The sequence below is a fragment of the Oncorhynchus nerka genome, linkage group LG12, assembly GCF_034236695.1.
Source record: "Oncorhynchus nerka isolate Pitt River linkage group LG12, Oner_Uvic_2.0, whole genome shotgun sequence".
Lineage (NCBI taxonomy): Eukaryota > Metazoa > Chordata > Actinopteri > Salmoniformes > Salmonidae > Oncorhynchus > Oncorhynchus nerka.
In genome coordinates, this window is record NC_088407.1 from 80,491,661 (window position 1) to 80,513,753 (window position 22,093).

Below are 22,093 nucleotides of genomic sequence, written 5' to 3' on the forward strand. Positions count from 1 at the left end.
ATTTACATAGGTATTCAGACCCTATGCTATCAGACTCGAAATTGAGCTCAGGTGCATTCTGTTTCCATTGATCATCCTTGAGATGTTTCTACAACTTGATTGGAGTCCAGCTGTGGTAAATTCAATTGATTGGAAATGATTTGGAAAGGCACGCAACTGTCTATAAAAAGTCTAACAGTTGACAGTGCATGTCAGAGCAAAAACCAAGCCATGAGGTCGAAGGAATTGTCCATAGAGCTCCGAGGCAGGATTGTGTAGAACCTCAGATCTGGCAAAGGGTACCAAAACAATTATGCAGCTTTGAAGGTCCCCAAGAAAACAGTGGCCTCCATCATTCTTAAATGGAAGAAGTTTGAACTACCAAGATTCTTCCTAGAGCTGGCCACCCGGCCAAACTGAGCAAGGGCCTTGGTCATCGAGGTGACCAAGAACCCGAGGGTCACTCTGACAGAGCTCCAGAGGTCCTCTGTGGAGATGGGAGAACCTTCCAGAAGGACAACCATCTATGCAGCACTCCAACAATCGGGACTTAATGGTAGAGTGGCCAGACGGAAGCCACTCATCAGTAAAAGGCACATGACAGCCCTCTTGGAGTTTGCCAAAAGGACTCTCAGACCATGAGAAACCAGATTCTCTGGTCTGATGACCAAGATTGAACTCTTTGGCCTGAATGCCAAGTGTCACGCCTGGAGGAAACCTTGCACCACCCCTACAGTGAAGAATGGTGGTGGCAGCATCATGCTGTGGGGGATGTTTTTCAGAAGCAGGGACTGGAGGAATAGTCAGGATCGAGGGAAAGAGGGGAAGATGAACGGGAGATCCTTGATGAAAATCTGCTCCAGAGCGCTCAGGACCTTAGACTGAAGCGAAGGTTCACCTTCCAACAGGACAAAGACCCTAAGCACACAGCCAAGACATCGCAGGAGTGGCTTCGGGACAAGTCTCTGAACGTCCTTGAGTGAACCCGATCGAACATCTCTGGAGAAACCTGAAAATAGCTGTGCAGCGACGCTCCCCATCCAACCTGACAGCTTGAGAGGATCTGCAGTGAAGAATGGGAGAAACTCCCCAAATACAGGTGTTTCAAACTTATGTTGTTATGTTGTGTCATGCCAAGATGACTCAAGGCTGTAATCGCTGCCAACGGTGCTTCAACAAAGTACTGAGTAAAGGGTCTGAATAGTTATGTCAATTATAAATGTAAATGTGTTATTATACATACATTTGCAAAAATGTTAAAAACAAACAGTTTTTTCTTGGAATTTCAAATCAAATCAAATGTTATTTGTCACTTAATACAACAGGTGTATGAGATGCTTACTTACAAGCCCTTAACAGTTCAAGAAATAGAGTTAAGAAAATATTTACAAAATAAAATAAAGTAAATAATCTACTAAAAATAGCAATAAAATAACAAGTATGAGGTTACATACAGGGTGTACCAAGTCAATGTGCGGGGGTACAGGTTAGTCAATTTAATTTAGGTAGTGGGAAAGTGACTTGCATAGATGATAAACATCAAGTTGCAGCAGAGTAAAAAGAAAGGGGTGGGGGGAGTCAATGCAAATAGTCTGGTTGGCCATTTGATTAATTATTCAGCAGTCTTATGGCTTTGGGGTAGAAGCTGTTAAGGAGCCTTTTGGACCTAGACTTGACACTCCGGGACCGCTTGCTGTGCAGCTGTAGAACCTTTTGAGAATCTGGGGACCCATACCAAATATTTCCAGTCTCCTGAGGGGGATTAGGTGTTGCCGTGCTCTCTTTACGACTGTCTTGGTGTGTTTGGACCATGACAGTTTGTTGGTGATGTGGGCACCAAGGAACTTAACTCTCGACCCGCTCCACTACAGCCCAGTCGATGTGAATGGTGGCCTGTTCAGCCCTCCTTTTCCTGTAGTCCACGATCAGCTCCTTTGTCTTGCTCACATTGAGGGAGAGGTTGTTGTCCTTTCACCACACTGCCTGGCCTCTGACCTCCTCTCTATAGGCTGTCTCATCGTTGTCGGTGATCAGGCCTACCACTGTTGTGTCGTCAGCAAACTTAATGATGGTGTTGGAGTTGTGCTTGGCCACGCTGTTGTTGGTGAACAAGGAGTATAGGAGGGGACTAAACAAGCACCCCTGAGTGGCCCCCGTGTTTAAGATATGGGGCATTGTGTGTAGATTGATTGGGGAAAAAAACAATAAAATCCATTTTAGAATTAGGCTGTAACAACACAATGTGGAAAAAGTCAAGGGATCGGAATACTTTTTGAATGCTCTGTAAATCTGAGGCACTCCATTTAGTATGAAATGTTTCGTATGGTATGTATTAATTTGTGGATGTACATCCATTTCGTATAATGATATATTATGATTTACAATTCATAGGATATATTACGGATTCCAATTTGTTGTGGCTAATGTTAGCTAGGTGGATAACACTAAAGTCAGCTAGGTGGCTAATGTTAGCTAGGCTAGGTGTTAGGGTTATGGGTTAGGGTTAGTATTAGGATCAGGTTAAAGGGTTAAGGTTAGGGGAAGGGTTAGCTAAAAGGTTTAAGGTGAGGGTTAGGTTAAGGGTTAGATAACATGCTAAGTAGTTGCAAAGTAGCTAAAATGTAGTTAAAAAGTGCTACAGTTGTCCACGATGAGATTCAAACACTCAACCTTTTGGTTGCTAGATGTTTGCATGATACATAGTGCACTACTTAAAAAGACAGGATAAACTCACTGCAACCATCTAAAACACTGACTGCCTAGAGTCTAAGGGCCGGGGCTTGGTTTCTACTAAGCTAACATATGGAATTGTTTTAAGATGGTCATACCAAGGATCGTTTAGCTATTTGATTTGGAATTCTAGCACCCTTGTAGGTACAACATTTAATGAAACATTGGCCTTACTCCTATTAGCCCATAGAAATGTATTGAATAACAGATTCATACATGGCAAAATAGATAGTCAAAACATTTATTCAAATAAAGTATATTTGGGCCTCTTGAGAGGCACAGAGGTCTAAGGCACTGCTTGGCAGGGCTAGAGGCATCACTACAGACCCAGGTTCGATCCTGGACTGTATCACAACTGGCTGTGATCGGGAGTCCAATAGGGTGGTGCACAATTGGTCCAGCATCATCTGGGTTAGGGGAGGGTTAGACCAGGGGCGCTTTACTTGGCTCATTGCGTTCTAAGGACTTCTTGTGGCGGGCCGGGCGCCTGCAGGCTGACCATGGTCATCAGGTGAACGGTGTTTCCTGACACATTGGTGCGGCTGGCGAGTGGGTATTAAGAAGCGCGCTTTGGCAGGTCATGTTTCGGAGGACGCTTGACTCGACCTTCACCCCCCCCCTGAACCCTTTGTGGAGTTCCAGCGATGAGACAATATTTACATTTGGGAGAAAAAGGGGGTAAAATACAAATAAAATGAAGCTTATTTTGCAGTGTCTGTCCTATAGCTCAGGGTTATTTTAATATGTTTCTATCCATATTTAACCACTTTTTTGGCACTAAAGTATGTCCATACTTCCGTCATTTGGTACTGGGTTACCTTTAGGCGAGTTTTGTGAGGCTTGTGGGCATCGTAGAGCCCAAACCGTTCAGACGCTACAGACTTTTCAGGAAGTCTCCTGGTCTGACAAACATCGCTGTAGCTCTGCCACCTTCCACCGCAGATGTGGAAGGCCGACAAGAACAGAAGATATATCTAGTTGAAATAGGGGGATTTTTGTTATTATGCTAATTACATTTCTGCGTGGGCGGTTAAAAACAGGATTAAAACATTGATAAGAGGGAGGTTGAAGTGTCTGTGTGTGTGTGTGTACCGGTGTAACCGACTAGCTTTCCCTAGTGATTAATCCCATCAGTGGCCTCCTACCTTTCAGCCCCATGGTGCAGCAGGTTAGGGTAGGGCTCACCGTGGGATCAGATGGATCAGTGGGTTAAACGCTCATCTCAGATTTCTGCGTGGTGCTGGAACATCAATATTGATGTCCCACAGTGGCACACCTGTCCATGTCACAGCGCCCTACCTGTCCATGTCACAGCGCCACACCTGTCCATGTCACAGCTCCCCACCTGTCCATGTCACAGCGCCCCACCTGTCCATGTCACAGCATCACACCTGTCCATGTCACAGCATCACACCTGTCCATGTCACAGCATCACACCTGTCCATGTCACAGCATCACACCTGTCCATGTCACAGCGCCCCACCTGTCCATGTCACAGCATCACACCTGTCCATGTCACAGCATCACACCTGTCCATGTCACAGCATCACACCTGTCCATGTCACAGCATCACACCTGTCCATGTCACAGCACCCCACCTGTCCATGTCACAGCGCCCCACCTGTCCATGTCACAGCTCCCCACCTGTCCATGTCACAGCGCCCTACCTGTCCATGTCACAGCGCCCCACCTGTCCATGTCACAGCGCCCCACCTGTCCATGTCACAGCGCCCCACCTGTCCATGTCACAGCGCCCCACCTGTCCATGTCACAGCATCACACCTGTCCATGTCACAGCTCCCCACCGGTCCATGTCACAGCTCCCCACCTGTCCATGTCACAGCATCACACCTGTCCATGTCACAGCGCCCCACCTGTCCATGTCACAGCGCCCCACCTGTCCATGTCACAGCGCCCCACATGTCCATGTCACAGCGCCCCACCTGTCCACGTCACAGCTCCCCACCTGTCCATGTCACAGCGCCCCACCTGTCCATGTCACAGCGCCCCACCTGTCCATGTCACAGCGCCCACCTGTCCATGTCACAGCGCCCCCACCTGTCCACGTCACAGCTCCCCACCTGTCCATGTCACAGCGCCCACCTGTCCATGTCACAGCGCCCCACCTGTCCATGTCACAGCATCACACCTGTCCATGTCACAGCGCCCCACCTGTCCATGTCACAGCGCCCCACCTGTCCATGTCACAGCTCCCCACCTGTCCATGTCACAGCGCCCCACCTGTCCATGTCACAGCGCCCACCTGTCCATGTCACAGCGCCCCACCTGTCCATGTCACAGCATCACACCTGTCCATGTCACAGCGCCCCACCTGTCCATGTCACAGCATCACACCTGTCCATGTCACAGCGCCCCACCTGTCCATGTCACAGCATCACACCTGTCCATGTCACAGCGCCCCACCTGTCCATGTCACAGCATCACACCTGTCCATGTCACAGCATCACACCTGTCCATGTCACAGCATCACACCTGTCCATGTCACAGCGCCCCACCTGTCCATGTCATAGTATCACACCTGTCCATGTCACAGCATCACACCTGTCCATGTCACAGCATCACACATGTCCATGTCACAGCGCCCCACCTGTCCATGTCACAGCGCCCCACCTGTCCATGTCACAGCATCACACCTGTCCATGTCACAGCGCCCCACCGGTCCATGTCACAGCATCACACCTGTCCATGTCACAGCGCCCCACCTGTCCATGTCACAGCGCCCCACCGGTCCATGTCACAGCATCACACCTGTCCATGTCACAGCGCCCCACCTGTCCATGTCACAGCGCCCCACCTGTCCATGTCACAGCGCCCCACCTGTCCATGTCACAGCGCCCCACCTGTCCATGTCACAGCGCCCCACCTGTCCATGTCACAGTGCCCCACCGGTCCATGTCACAGCGCCCCACCTGTCCATGTCACAGCGCCCCACCTGTCCATGTCACAGCGCCCCACCTGTCCATGTCACAGCATCACACCTGTCCATGTCACAGCGCCCCACCGGTCCATGTCACAGCACCCCACCTGTCCATGTCACAGCGCCCCACCTGTCCATGTCACAGCGCCCCACCTGTCCATGTCACAGCGCCCCACCTGTCCATGTCACAGCATTACACCTGTCCATGTCACAGCGCCCCACCTGTCCATGTCACAGCATCACACCTGTCCATGTCACAGCGCCCCACCTGTCCATGTCACAGCATCACACCTGTCCATGTCACAGCGCCCCACCTGTCCATGTCACAGCATCACACCTGTCCATGTCACAGCGCCCCACCTGTCCATGTCACAGCGCCCCACCTGTCCATGTCACAGCGCCCCACCTGTCCATGTCACAGCATCAGACCTGTCCATGTCACAGCGCCCCACCTGTCCATGTCACAGCGCCCCACCTGTCCATGTCACAGCGCCCCACTGGTCCATGTCACAGCACCCCACCTGTCCATGTCACAGCGCCCCACCTGTCCATGTCACAGCATCACACCTGTCCATGTCACAGCATCACACCTGTCCATGTCACAGCATCACACCTGTCCATGTCACAGCATCACACCTGTCCATGTCACAGCATCACACCTGTCCATGTCACAGCATCACACCTGTCCATGTCACAGCGCCCCACCTGTCCATGTCACAGCATCACACCTGTCCATGTGGATGCCTCAAAAGGGACAGCCCTGTAGCACGGTCAGTTTTCACTGCTGTCACAGCCTGACTACACCCTGTACCTGATCTGCCTCAGCCACAGGGTCCAGACCTAACCAGTTACCACAGACCTTCACTAGGCTCTATGTTCTTCATAACGGTGAAGTTTTATCCCTACCGTTTAAATTGACATTGTCCGAAATCTGAGGAGACAAAACTGCAGAGCAGGGATTCACTTTTGACAGGTTAAGATAACTGAGATACAACTTTTTTTTGGAGCTACATGTCCCTACACAAGTAAGAATAGAGGTTATCAATATTTTTCAGAGTATTTCAATTGAAAATGATCACAATTATTGGCAGATAGAACTGCATGTTATAGGTGGTGTGACGGGGTTTATAGTTTGAGGAGGGTCTGTGTGTTCAAGTTTTGTAACAGAGTCTTTTTTATTTAATTGTATTTAATTCAAGTCCATGCACCCCAAATGGCACCACACAGCTAAGGAACAGGGACCAGACTTCAGTATGTCTGATGAGTAAGCTGCAGCTACAGCAGGCTGTGGTGTTAGTGGGTCAGGTGATCAGCCTGAGGTGGTGTTAGTGGGTCAGGTGATCAGCCTGAGGTGGTGTTAGTGGTTCAGGTGATCAGCCTGAGGTGGTGTTAGGGGGTCAGGTGGTCAGCCTGAGGTGGTGTTAGTGGGTCAGGTGATCAGCCTGAGGTGGTGTTAGTGGGTCAGGTGATCAGCCGGAGGTGGTGTTAGTGGGTCAGGTGATCAGCCTGAGGTGGTGTTAGTGGGTCAGGTGATCAGCCTGAGGTGGTGTTAGTGGGTAAGGTGATCAGCCTGAGGTGGTGTTAGTGGTTCAGGTGATCAGCCTGAGGTGGTGTTAGTGGTTCAGGTGATCAGCCTGAGGTGGTGTTAGGGGGTCGGGTGGTCAGTCTGAGGTGGTGTTAGCGGGTCAGGTGTTCAGCCGGAGGTGGTGTTAGTGGGTCAGGTGATCAGCCTGAGGTGGTGTTAGTGGGTCAAGTGATCAGCCTGAGGTGGTGTTAGTGGGTCAGGTGATCAGCCTGAGGTGGTGTTAGTGGTTCAGGTGATCAGCCTGAGGTGGTGTTAGCGGGTCAGGTGGTCAGCCTGAGGTGGTGTTAGTGGGTCAGGTGGTCAGTCTGAGGTGGTGTTAGTGGGTCAGGTGATCAGTCTGAGGTGGTGTTAGTGGGTCAGGTGGTCAGTCTGAGGTGGTGTTAGTGGGTCAGGTGATCAGTCTGAGGTGGTGTTAGTGGGTCAGGTGGTCAGTCTGAGGTGGTGTTAGTGGGTCAGGTGGTCAGTCTGAGGTGGTGTTTAGGGGGTCAGGTGATCAGCCTGAGGTGGTGTTAGTGGGTCAGGTGATCAGCCTGAGGTGGTGTTAGTGGGTCAGGTGATCAGCATGAGGTGGTGTTAGTGGGTCAGGTGATCAGTCTGAGGTGGTGTTAGTGGGTCAGGTGGTCAGTCTGAGGTGGTGTTAGTGGGTCAGGTGGTCAGCCTGAGGTGGTGTTAGTGGGTCAGGTGGTCAGCCTGAGGTGGTGTTAGTGGGTCAGGTGGTCAGTCTGAGGTGGTGTTAGTGGGTCAGGATGTCAGCCTGAGGTGGTGTTAGTGGGTCAGGTGATCAGCATGAGGTGGTGTTAGTGGGTCAGGTGGTCAGCCTGAGGTGGTGTTAGTGGGTCAGGTGGTCAGTCTGAGGTGGTGTTAGTGGGTCAGGTGGTCAGTCTGAGGTGGTGTTAGTGGGTCAGGTGGTCAGCCTGAGGTGGTGTTAGTGGGTCAGGTGATCAGCATGAGGTGGTGTTAGTGGGTCAGGTGATCAGTCGGAGGTGGTGTTAGTGGGTCATGTGGTCAGCCTGAGGTGGTGTTAGTGGGTCAGGTGATCAGCATGAGGTGGTGTTAGTGGGTCAGGTGATCAGCCTGAGGTGGTGTTAGTAGGTCAGGTGATCAGCCTGAGGTGGTGTTAGTAGGTCAGGTGATCAGCCTGAGGTGGTGTTAGTGGGTCAGGTGATCAGCCTGAGGTGGTGTTAGTAGGTCAGGTGATCAGCCTGAGGTGGTGTTAGTAGGTCAGGTGATCAGCCTGAGGTGGTGTTAGTAGGTCAGGTGATCAGCCTGAGGTGGTGTCTATGTGACGTGCTGTCTCCTCCATTAAAAAACTCATACTGTCTGTGTGATGTGTTGTCTCCTCCATTAAACTCATACTGTCTATGTGATGTGCTGTCTCCTCCATTAAACTCATACTGTCTATGTGACGTGCTGTCTCCTCCATTAAAAAACTCATACTGTCTATGTGACGTGCTGTCTCCTCCATTAAAAAACTCATACTGTCTATGTGACGTGCTGTCTCCTCCATTAAACTCATACTGTCTATGTGACATGCTGTCTCCTCCATTAAAAAACTCATACTGTCTATGTGACGTGCTGTCTCCTCCATTAAACTCATACTGTCTATGTGACGCACTGTCTCCTCCATTAAAAAACTGCATTGTCCCCACAATAAGTTGGAGAAGTTGAAATAAAGCCATTTATTTCCGTGAGGCAAAAGACCAGCTACCATAGTGGATTTATAGTGACTGTAAACAGGCTAAGTTGTATCAACAGTGTAATGTAAACTACAGGCTTTTACTGAGTCTAAGGCTCTCGGGACATGGGCTGTTTCAGAAATGGCAGCCTGTTCCCTATGTAGTGCATGTATTTTGACCTGGGCCCTGGTCAACAGTAGTGCACTACATAGGGAACAGGGTACAATTTCAGACGCAACCCTGGTTGCTCTGGTTGTTCTCACACACACGCACACACACACACACACACACACACACACACACACACACACACACACACACAAAGTAGCAACCACCTAATAGACCTTGTCTGGTACTTGCTAGCGGTGAAGGAGAACAGGCTACAGAGGTTGACTGGTAGTTGACCTAGAAGGGCAGAAGGAGGTGCCAACAGAAGGAGGTGACAACAGAAGGAGGTACTAACAGAAGGAGGTGCTAACAGAAGGAGGTGCTAACAGAAGGAGGTAACAGAAGGAGGTACTAACAGAAGGAGGTGCTAACAGAAGGAGGTGCTAACAGAAGGAGGTACCAACAGAAGGAGGTGCCAACAGAAGGAGGTACCAACAGAAGAAGGTGCCAACAGAAGGAGGTGCCAACAGAAGGAGGTACCAACAGAAGAAGGTGCCAACAGAAGGAGGGACCAACAGAAGGAGGTACCAACAGAAGAAGTACCAACAGAATAATTTACCAACAGAGACTATTCTGGGACCACTCTAGGGACCACTCTAGGGATCACTCCAGGACCACTCTAGGGACCATTCCAGGACCACTCTAGGGACCACTCTAGGGATCACTCCAGGACCACTCTAGGGACCACTCTAGGGACCATTCCAGGACCACTCTAGGGACCACTCCAGGACCACTCTAGGGACCACTCCAGGACCACTCTAGAGACCACTCCAGGACCACTCTAGGGACTACTCCAGGACCACTCTAGGGACCATTCTAGAGACTACTCCAGGACCACTCTAGAGACTACTCCAGGACCACTCTAGGGACCATTCTAGAGACTACTCCAGGACCACTCTAGAGACTACTCCAGGACCACTCTAGAGACGACTCCAAGACCACTCTAGAGACTACTCCAGGACCACTCTAGAGACCACTCCAGCATGTGTCACACTGATGGGGTGGGTGGGCAGTTGAGTTCTACCATGAAACCAGTTCCCCTTGAACAGTAAATACTAGAATAGCAGAACTGAATACTAGAACTGAATATAAGAATAGCCTACTGAATATATAAATTAAATAGTATAATTGGATATTATTCAATATTATACTAGAATTAGTGAATACTATAATTATAATTATTACAGAGAGATAACACAGAGAGGTCCGTTGGATGTTTTCCTATTTGTGAGAAGGGTTTTATAATCTTTAACCCGGCTGGGACACTATATCATTCATTTTTATTTAACCAGCTTAGTCTTATTGAGATATAAAATAGATTTTTCAAGACAGACCTGGATCTTCCATACTTATAATTTGTTATAACCTGGGTCCCCTCAGTGGAGGTCATATGCCTGGCCTTCTACACATTGGCCCCTGATGGGTGTCAGGAAGACCAGCATTGTGAGGGTGAGGCCCCCAGGGGCCTCGTTATATGTTGGATGGTTAATAATGATTTAGGTTACGATTTAGTCCAAGGCGGATTTTAGAGAAACACATTGCTCTTTGACTTTTAAAGGCAATTTACACTTGACCCAACATTTCAAATATTTACTGTGAATGTGATGTTCGTGAACATCGGAACCATTGCTTTTAAAAGGTGCATTGTTGACAGACCAATGCTGTTCCCTACAACGTGCCTTGGATTGAAATCCAGACTTGGTCTTCCAAATGAACATGAGAATGTAATTTAAATTGCCCCACTTGTTCAAATAGGGCAGAAACTACAACAGCATCATTGACAAAGCTCTGAACAACTCTAAAATAAAATGATTTTTCTATAATGGGGCCACAATATCATAATAGTCAATACTCATGGGAGATGTCGAAACAGGTCACAATACTGTTTTATTGGGTGACAGCAGTATGATATCAACACTGTCTGCACCCTCTTTGAGGACTTGTACTTGATATTGTACATTGAATAGTGAGAGAGAGAGACAGAAATGGAGAGAGAGAGACAGAGAAGTAGAGAGAAAGACAGAGAAGGAGAGAGAGAGAGGGAGAGGGAGAAAAAGAAAGTAAGACAGAGAGAGAAAGAGAAAGAGAGACGAGAGAGAGAGGGAGAGAGAGAGCGAGAGAAAGTGAGAGGGAGAGAAAGTGCAAGAGAGAGCGAGCGGGAGAGAGTGGACCCCAGCTGTGCTTAGACACATCATCATGTCCCCCTCCAAGCTACCAATTACTTCACACTGGAGGAAGTTAAGCTACACTAAAGCTAGGCTTAAGAAATGTATAGTTTACTGAACTAAAGTTTCTTTGAAAAAGTAGTTCACTACATCCTAACTACTTCTTGAAAAATGATCATATGTAAATCTGCAATGTTGTAGAACATACATGTTAATAGAATGTGTCATTTAGCATCCACCCACTGTTGCAATAATACAAGGTTTCCTAAACAAAAACATCATGGCACTCACTACATAGGTGCCTCTCTTCAGACCCAGATGTATCCTTTAGGAGTCTGTGTTGTGTGTCAGTATAATTGTTGTGGCATCAGTAGCCTCTGAAACATTAGACACCTGTCCACCTGTCCACTCGTCTGACATCACAGTTGTCCCCTACACAAGCGAACAGTTTGTTCGGAAAGTATTTTGTTACATTACATACTTATTCTAAAATGGATTCAATTTGTTTTTTCCCTCATCAATCTACACACAATACCCCATAATTTGGGGGTCTCCCCAGTGGTGCAGTGGTCTAAGGCACTACATTTCAGTGCTAGGAACATCAATACTGATACCCTGGTTTAAATCTGGGCTGTATCACAACTGGCTGTGATTGGGAGTCCCATAGGGCATACGTTTGGCCAGTGTAGGCCATCATTGTAAATACGAATTTGTTCTTAACTGACTTGCCTAGTTAAATAAGAGGTAAACAAATATTTAAATGACAAAGCAAAAACATTACATGTTTTATTTATTACAAATAAAAAACAGAAATACTTTATTTACATAAGTATTCAGACCCTTTGCTATGAAACTCGAAATTGAGCTCAGGTGCATCCTGTTTCCATTGATCATCCTTGAGATGTTTCTTCAACTTGATTAGAGTCCACCTGTCGTAAATTCAATTGATTGGTCATGATTTGGAAAGGCACACACCTGTCTATAAAAGGTCCCACAGTTGACAGTGCATGTCAGAGCAAAAACCAATCATGAGGTCGAAAGAATTGTCTGTAGAGCACCGAGACAGGATTGTGTCGAGCCACAGATCTGGGGAAGGGTACCGAAACATTTCTGCAGCATTGAAGGTCACCAAAAACACAGTGGCCTCCATCATTCTTAAATGGAAGAAGTTTGAACCACCACGACTCTTCCTAGAGCTGGCCGTCCGGCCAAACTGAACAATCGGGGGAGAAGGGCCTTGGTCAGGGAGGTGACCAAGAACCTGATTGTCACTCTGACAGAGCTCCAGAGTTCCTCTGTGGAGATGGGAAAACCTTCCAGAAGGACAACCATCTCTGCAGCACCCCACCAATCAGGCCTTTGCGGTAGAGTGGCCAGATGGAAGCCACTCCTCAGTAAAAGACACATAACAGCATGCTTGGAGTTTGCCTTGGTCAGAGAGGTGACCAAGAACCCGATGGTCACCTGGTCTGAAGAAACCAAGATTGACGTCTTTGGCCTGAATGCCAAGCGTCATGTCTGGAGGAAACCTGGCACCATCCCTATGGTGAAGCATGGTGGTGAAAGCATCACTTTTATTCAATAAAATAAGTGATACATCCTAGACAACGAGTTATCAGCAGCAGCTGTAAATGTGTGTGGCCTAGGAAAGGATGAACAATCACTTCAGAACGACAGGGTACTACAACGTATCCGTTCTACTACAAGACGATGGTACTACAACATAACCGTTCTACCACAAGACAACAGACTACAACGTATCTGCCCAGAAATATTCTTCAAAGGACAAGGGAGATCTCTGCTGGGCAACCCAGCCTCAATCTTCGACCAATCTATCGAAGCGTTGCTCAGAGTAAATATATTTCTTGCATTTTCCTTTTCCGAATGGGCAGTTATTTAGAATGCATAAGATTCTGTATTTACGATAGCATAACTTCATAAGGTCCGATAGAGACCTAATCCTTTTGTTCCTCAGTCTTCCCGCACTTTCATTCAAACCCAACCCCCTTTCTTTGTGTAACCAGCCGTCATATCAATTTCATCTGCTAGGGACGTTTTCTTGTATGACATAATTAGTCATCAATTTATGATCCATCCTGTGTATATGCAATTCTGTGTGATTATTTATGTATTTAGTAAATAAATAATTAAACCAAATTTTGTATTGCTGTTCCAACTTGTTAGCCAGGGTTCATGAAGATAACCAAGAATTTTACGATGTTCAGATGAGACTGAATAAGGTGACGATTAGTAATTGGCTGCTATTGATATAAATGATGACACGGTCTTTAAGACTTTATTCGGAAGACAACAGCTCTATAAACATTATTCCGTGGTGCCCCGACTTCCTCGTTAATTACATTTAACCCGATCAATCATCTCTGGAGAGTCCTGACAGAGCTTGAGGATCTGCAAAGAAGAATTGGAGAAACTCCCCAATTACAGGTATGCCAAGCTTGTAGCATCATTCCCAAGAAGACTCAAGGCTGCTTCAACAAAGTAAAGGGTCTGAATACATCTGTAAATGTGATAGTTACGTTTTATAAATGTGCAAAAATGTCAAAATAACTGTTTTTGCTTTGTCATTATGGGATATATGTGTGTATATTGATGAGGGAAAAAATTATTTCATCCATTTTAGAATAAGGCTGTAACCTAACAAAATGTGGAAAAATGCACTGTACTGTATATATATATATATATATTGTTTTTAATATGAGGTCAGAACACTGCCATTGACGACCATTTATGTTAAGGTAAAGAAGTAAGATACGATCTCTTCAAAAGAAACCAGAAAGGAAAACCCAATATTACTTAAAGTAAGTTAGATATTATCCATACATAGAAAAAAACACAGAAATATGTTTTGTTATTGCAAAATGCAATTGTGTGAATTGGTCAATTTGATCAATTTGGCTTTTTCAGACAGAATATGACTTTATTTCAGATGTATATAACATGAGACAATATTCTCCATCACACGTAAATGGTTTTAATCCATTTTGATGTGATATTGATAGAGTTTCACAGGTTTCTTACCACCCATTTTTCCTACCATTTTCCTCTGATTCCTACCACCCCCCCCACCTCCCCCAGCTGACCCTCCTAATTTAATATTTCATCCACAGAGTTCCAGATGGCTCTGTGAGGGACAAACACACACACAGCGAGGGACAGATTTTTAATTACCACGCTCTGATTTCACACCCTGGGCATCGCAGCATGGAGCAGGGGTGGGGGACTGTGTGTGTGTGTGTGTGTGTGTGACGAGGCCCTCCCACAGATGTGATCATGGCTGGTGTTTGCCTCTGGATGTCTCTGACTTACAGGCTGATTCATTAAACCTACAGGACTAGATCCTACAAAGGGCATGGTGAGACAGATAGAGAGATGAATCATTGATTAGTTAATGCTGTGGGAGGGATGAAGCAGGATGAAGGATGAAGCGTGCTGGGTGCTTTTTTAATCATCCATAAACACCTGTCTGTGTTGGAGGGGAGAGAGAGGAAGCAGAAGGCCTGGGACACAGGGGAGGAGCGGAAAGAGATGAGAGGAGGATAGGAGACGGAGATGAGAGGAGAGGGGAGGATAGGAGACGGAGATGAGAGGAGAGGGGAGGAGCGGAAAGAGATGAGAGGAGAGGGGAGGATAGGAGACGGAGATGAGAGGAGAGGGGAGGATAGGAGACGGAGATGAGAGGAGAGGGGAGGATAGGAGACTGAGATGAGAGGAGAGGGGAGGATAGGAGACGGAGATGAGAGGGGAGGGGAGGAGCGGAAAGAGATGAGAGGAGAGGGGAGGATAGGAGACTGAGATGAGAGGAGAGGGGAGGATAGGAGACTGAGATGAGAGGAGAGGGGAGGATAGGAGACGGAGATGAGAGGAGAGGGGAGGATAGGAGACTGAGATGAGAGGAGAGGGAGGATAGGAGACGGAGATGAGAGGGGAGGGGAGGAGCGGAAAGAGATGAGAGGAGAGGGGAGGACTAGATGAGACTGAGATGAGAGGAGAGGGAGGAGGATAGGGAGACGGAGATGAGAGGGGAGGGGAGGAGCGGAAAGAGATGAGAGGAGAGAGGGAGGATAGGAGACGGAGATGAGAGGAGAGGGGAGGATAGGAGACTGAGATGAGAGGAGAGGGGAGGATAGGAGACGGAGATGAGAGGAGAGGGGAGGAGCGGAAAGAGATGAGAGGAGAGGGGATGAGAGGAGAGGAGGGGAGGGAAGGAGGGGAAGAAAGAGAGGGAGGGGAAGGGAGGAGTTGGAACACAGGGGAGAATGGAATTGGATCACTTGTCATGGTCACTATTTCTCTCTCTAGCACCTGACAAGCTGGCTTGTCATATATTACTCTCAGTCCAAATCCTACTACTCTGCTCTGCCTGGGAGCATGACTCAACAATGATGACGACATGCACAAAGAGTAAAAACAAGTAGAAACTAGAATCTTAGCAAGCAGATTAATAACATCATGATTCATTCTGCTACCTCCACTAGTTTAGTTCTCTATGCAGGCTGTAGTGGTTGGCCTGCAGGCCTTCCTACTGTACTGTATCCGTCCCAGACATCACATTTCAGATTTTTCCCTGTCTTGTACACTCATGCGACAGAGTTGTGATCGATGTTGATATGGGTGTGTTATAAAAGAGTCAAATAACGAGAGGACACACCTCTCTTGTCTCTTCACTTCCTTCCTTCCGTTAGGATTCCAGACTATTTTTTAGATTCTTTAGAACTCCTTGGGCTGCATTCCAAATAACACCCTATCCCCTACATAGTGCACTACTTTTGACCAGCGCCCATAGGGGTTGTGCACTATATAGGGAATAAGGTGTTATTTTGAATGCAACCAAAGGAGTTGCAACCAACTATAAGGTTCCATTTGAGGCACAATTTTTGTTTCTATGATGCTCGATATGAACGTCGGTGCACAAAGAGATGCTGTCCTATAGTGTCCCCATCACAGTCAGACGACCACAACCCACAACTATTAGATTACCCCAGACATCTGTGCCCTCCCCTGGACTCAGCGGGCACTGTCCTGCCCAGCCTGGTTCTGCTCTACATGACGAGGAGGAGGAGGTAGAACCTGGGGCTCCAAGGTTTAGGGGGAGGGGTGAGGGAAGTGGCCCAGGAAATGATGCCTCCCCTGGGATGCGAGGAGACAGCAGGCAAGGTCCTTTCTCCAGGCCATTGCCTTATGTCTGTGGTTATTTTAGTCTATTTTAGTCTATTATTATCATCAACTGTTCTAGGGCCTGTCTTATGGATAGGATTGTAATGGTGGAGTGACAGAGAAACAGAGGACTGATTCTAGATCAGGTGCTAGAGAGAGAGAGACATAGTGACCATGGAGGGTAGAGATACAGAGGACTGATTCTAGATCAGGTGCTAGAGAGAGAGAAATAGTGACCATGGAGGGTTGCGATATAGAGGACTGATTCTAGATCAGGTGCTAGAGAGAGAAATAGTGACCAAAGAGGGTAGCGATACAGAGGACTGATTCTAAATCAGGTGCTAGAGAGAGAGAAATAGTGACCATGGAGGGTAGAGATACAGAGGACTGATTCTAGATCAGGTGCTAGGACCATGGAGGGTATTCTAGATCAGGTGCTAGAGAGAGAAAAAATAGTGACCATGGAGGGTAGAGATACAGAGGACTGATTCTAGATCAGGTGCTAGAGAGAGAAATAGTGACCATGGAGGGTAGAAAGAGGACTGACCAGGTGCTAGAGAGAGAAATAGTGACCATGGAGGGTAGCAGAGAACTGATTCTAGATCAGGTGCTAGAGAGAGAGAGAATGGAGGGTAGTGACCTAAATCAGGTGCTAGAGAGAGAGAAATAGTGACCATGGAGGGTAGAGATACAGAGGACTGATTCTAGATCAGGTGCTAGAGAGAGAGAGAAATAGTGACCATGGAGGGTAGCGATACAGAGGACTGATTCTAGATCAGGTGCTAGAGAGAGAAATAGTGACCATGGAGGGTAGCGATACAGCTAGCTGGACAGGGCTGCGGGTGAATGGGTGCATGTGGCCTTACAGCTGGCCTATACACTGAGTGTACAAAACATTAACACCACCTGCTCTTTCCACGACGAAGACTGACCAGGTGAATCCAGGTGAAAGCTGTGATCCCTTATTGATGACACCTGTTAAATCCACTTCAATCAGTGTAGATGAAGGGGAGGAGACCGGTTAAAGAAGGATTTTTAAGCCTTGAGACAACTGAGACATGGATTGCGTATGTGTGCCATTCAGAGGGTGAATGGGCAAGACGAAATATGTAAGTAAGTGCCTTTGAACGGGGTATCAAGAATGCTCCACCACCCAACTTGACACAACTGTGGGAAGCATTGGAGTCAACATGAGCCAGCATCCCTGTGGAACGCTTTCGACACCTTGTAGAGTCCATCCCCTCGACTCAGTATTAGAAAGGTGTTCCTAATGTTTAGTAAACTCAGTGTACAGACTACGTGAAGAATCTAGATGTAATTCTATACTAATAGATTGACCCTACCTTAAAGAAAGTCCATGGTGTGATGTACAGTAGTGTGTAGATGCATCCCTTGGGCTCTTGACTGATGGACTATAAATGAATGGTGAAAAAGTTTACATTCATGCTAGAAATGTTGCAGAGATGATCCATTAAGTCGAAATATCTTTCAAATAAAATGTCATGTAATATAAAAATCCCAAAGACACACAAAAAAAAAGAAGAAAAGTTGATGGGATGTTCACAGACTGGCGTTAGAAGGTGTTCTCCTGATGGGAGTACCGGGAATTGGTTGATCCAGCTCACCTGGCAGGCACTGTGTATGTGGATGTAAACAGGAAATACTTCTCTAACTGTTCTCATTTACTTGGCATCATACCCTTCGCTGGAAGCGAGGCCAAAGAGTTGGCTTGCATCCCAAATGGCACAGTATTCCCTACATAGTGCACTACTTTTGACCAGAGCCCCTCCCCCTATTCCCTACATAGTGCACTACTTTGACCAGAGCCCCTCCCCCTATTCCCTACATAGTGAACTACTTTGACCAGAGCCCCTCCCCCTATTCCCTACATAGTGAACTACTTTGACCAGAGCCCCTCCCCCTATTCCCTACATAGTGCATTACTTTGACCAGAGCCCCTCCCCCTATTCCCTACATAGTGCATTACTTTGACCAGAGCCCTCCCCTATTCCCCATTATTTGACCCCCCTCCCCTATTCCCTACATAGTGAACTACTTTGACCAGAGCCCCTCCCCCTATTTCCTACATAGTGCACTACTTTGACCAGAGCCCCTCCCCCTATTCCTTAGTGCCCTACTTTTGACGAGAGCATTATGGGGAAGAAGGGGGTCATTTGGGACGTGTCGATGATACTGCCCGGTTATATGGTCTAATTCTCTCCTTTCATCTCTAAGGATCACATACCTTTAGTGTAGCCATCAACTGTACATAATGGTATTCAAACTCATTCCTGTACAATGTTTAGTGACTGCAGTGAGTTCCAGAAAGCATCTGCTACACACACACACACACACACACACACACACACACACACACACACACGTTGGACTGGTCAGCAGTGAGGAGAATGTAGTGTTATGCTACGTTGCTCTGGGTGAGGAGGAACAAACACAGCTTCCTCAGCCACCAATAACACTTCCTGACTCCCTCCGCTAGATGGTTAACAGTCACGTCTGAGTCCCTAATGGCACAGGTTGCTCTGGGCCCTGGTCAAAATTAGTGCACTAAATATGGAACAGGGTGCCATTTTGGGACACAGACAGTATTACAAACATCCGGACTTGTTTAGAGTCTGCAGGACAGTTTATAACCTAAACATAACCTAAGCAAGCTGTCTAGATAGATATGGATACACTACCCAGAGGGAATCATGAGCTAGTACAAAAATTTGACAGAAAGACTGCAAAGCATAATACAGTACCTTTGGTTGTTTGTTACCTTGAAGAGAAAAGAAGGAAGGAAAGCGTTGCTAGGATACGATAGTAGATCTTAGTAGGTAGAAGGTGCTTTTAGGTAAGGGGGTTAATTGGTCATAACATTATAATTTTTTTAAACATGGAAGACCAATGCACTGTTCATATAATTAAAATAGCTTAATTGTTACGGAATGTTCAATAGAACAAACCTTTTAAAAACGCTGAAGCGTTACGGCATAGCCTTCATTTTAAACATGGTCTTTGCCCAGCATAGAAAGATATACAAGTGCATCATACTGTAGTAGTTCAGTAGTGGAATGCTGAGTCTCCTCTAAGGTTATAAAAGGGCTGTCGTAAACAGAGCCTTCGGAAAGTATTCAGACCCCTTTACTTTTTCCACATTTTGTTACGTTAAGACCTTATCCTAAAATGGATTGAATATTTTTTTAAATCTCAGCAATCTACACACAATATTCCATAATGACAATGTGAAAACAGGTTTGTAGAAGTTGTTGCTAATTTATTAGAAATAAAAAACTGAAATACCTTATTTACATAAGTATTCAGACCCTTTGCTATCAGACTCGAAATTGAGCTCACATGCATTCTGTTTCCATTGATCATCGTTGATATTTTTTCTACAAAAACCAAGCCATGAGGTCATAGGAATTGTCCGTTGAGCTCCGAGACAGGATTGTGTTGAGGCACAGATCTGGGGAAGGGTACCAAAAAATATCTGCAGCATTGAAGGTCCCAAGAGGTCTCCATCATTCTTCAATGGAAGAAGTTTGTGACCACTAAGCCTCTTCCTAGAGCTGGCCGCCCGGCCAAACTGAGGAATCGGGGGAGAAGGGGCTTGGTCAGGGAGGTGACCAAGAACCTTATTGTCACTCTGACAGAGCTCCAGAGTTCCTCTGTGGAGATGTGAGAACCTTCCAGAAGGAAAACCATCTCTGCAGCACTCCACCAATCAGGCCTTTGTGGTAGAGTGGCCAGATGGAAGCCACTCCTCAGTAAAAGACACATAACAGCGTGCTTGGAGTTTGCCAAAAGTCACCTAAAGACTCTCAGACCATGAGAAACAAGATTCTCTGGTCTGATGAAACCAAGATAGAACTATTTGGCCTGAATGCCAAGCGTCACATTTGGAGGAAACCTGGCACCATCCCTACAGTGAAGCATGGTGGTGGCAGCATCATGCTGTGGGTATGTTTTTCAGAGGTAGGGACTGGGAGACTAGTCAGGATCAAGGCAAATATGAACAGAGCAAAGTACAGAGAGGTCCTTGATGAAAACCTGCTCAGGACCTCAGACTGGGGCAATGGCTCACCTTCCAACAGGACAACGATCCTAAGCACACAGCCAAGACAACGCAGGAGTGGCTTTGGGACAAGTCTCTGAATGTCCTTGAGCAGTGGGGGAAAAAGTATCAAAATGTCATACTTGAGTAAAAGTAAAGATACCTTTATATAAAATGACTCAAGTAAAATAAGTACTTGAGTAAAAGTAAATATACCTTTATATAAAATGACTCAAGTAAAATAAGTACTTGAGTAAAAGTAAAGATACCTTTATATAAAATGACTCAAGTAAAATAAGTACTTGAGTAAAAGTCTAAAAGTATTTGGTTTTAAATATACTTAAGTATCAGAAGTAAATGTAATTGCTAAAATATACTTGGTTTACCATATATACTTGGATGACCATGGATGTTCTCTTGATAAGTTTGTGAATTGGGACATTTTCCTGTCCTGCTGAGCATTCAAAATGTAACGAGTACTGTTGGGTGTCAGGGAAAATGTATGAAGTACATATTTTCTTTAGGAATGTAGTGAAGTAAAAGTTGTCAAAAATATAAATAGGAAAGTAAAGTACAGATATTGGACTACTTAAGTAGTACTTTAAAGTATTTTTACTTAAGTACTTTACACCACTGGCCTTGAGTGGCCCAGCCAGAGCCCGGACTTGAACCCGATCAAACATCTCTGGAGAGACCTGAGAGCCTGAGAGGATCTGCAGAGAAGAATGGGAGAAACTCCCCAAATACAGGTGTGCCAAGCTTATAGCATCATACCCAAGAAGACTCACGGCTGTAATCGCTGCCAACGGTGCTTTAACAAAGTACTGAGTAAAGGGTCTGAATACTTATGAAAATGTGATATTTCAGTTTTTTTTAGTTTTTTTAATTAGCAACATTTTATAAAAACCTGTTTTTGAATTGTCATTATGGGGTATAGTGTGTAGATCGATGAGGGAAAAAAACAATGAAATCAATTTTAGAATAAGGCCGTAACGTAACAGAATGGTCTGCATACTTCCCTAAGGCACTGTATATACTCCTCTCAACCTGTCACATGACGTGTCACATGACGTGTCACATTTACCACAGACGCGTCTCAAATGGAACCCTATTTAGTGCACAACGTTTGACCAGTGTAGGAAATAGAGTGCCATTTGGATGGAGTGCATATGCAGTACATCACTGCACTCCATCACTGTGATGAGCTAACGTCCCCATCAGGGAGCCTCATTGACTTTTGACTCATAGCTACTACGGTGTAAGTGGCTACAGTTAAACAATGAGAAAGTTTAAAAAAAAAAAGTTATTACTCTCTACTTACAGGAATAATTACACAGGATGTGTTCCAAAATGGCACCCTATTCCCTATACAGTATACTACTTTTGACCAGGGAGACAGACACAATAATGAGAACCCTAACTATAATGTATGACCCTGATCTCTACCAGTCCGGCCAGAACTAGGCCAGTGACTCAGCAGTCAGTGGGTTTTAGAGTGTGTGTGTGTGTGTGTGGCTACTGACTCAGTCGTAAGTCGGTTTTAGAGTGTGTGTGTGTGTGGCTACTGACTCAGTCGTAAGTCGGTTTTAGAGTGTGTGTGTGTGTGTGTGTGTGTGTGTG

The 22,093-nt window shown here is 46.3% G+C and overlaps 1 protein-coding gene across 3 annotated transcripts in view; it reads right to left on the reverse strand.

Moving 5' to 3' along the window:
* The window catches only part of LOC115138777 (guanine nucleotide-binding protein G(I)/G(S)/G(O) subunit gamma-2), a 32,787-nt gene that overhangs the window by 8,065 nt on the left and 2,629 nt on the right, over nucleotides 1-22,093 (reverse strand). The window contains exons 2-3 of one of the 3 annotated variants that reach the window (XM_065025864.1): nucleotides 17,760-17,828; nucleotides 17,323-17,403 (exon numbers count right to left, since the gene is read on the reverse strand). The exons of 1 other annotated variant lie outside the window; for it this stretch is intronic. The gene's annotated coding sequence lies outside the window, so the exon portion shown is untranslated. The remainder of the gene's footprint in view (nucleotides 1-17,322; nucleotides 17,404-17,759; nucleotides 17,829-22,093) is intronic. One more of the 3 variants, XM_029675988.2, reaches the window with a different exon arrangement.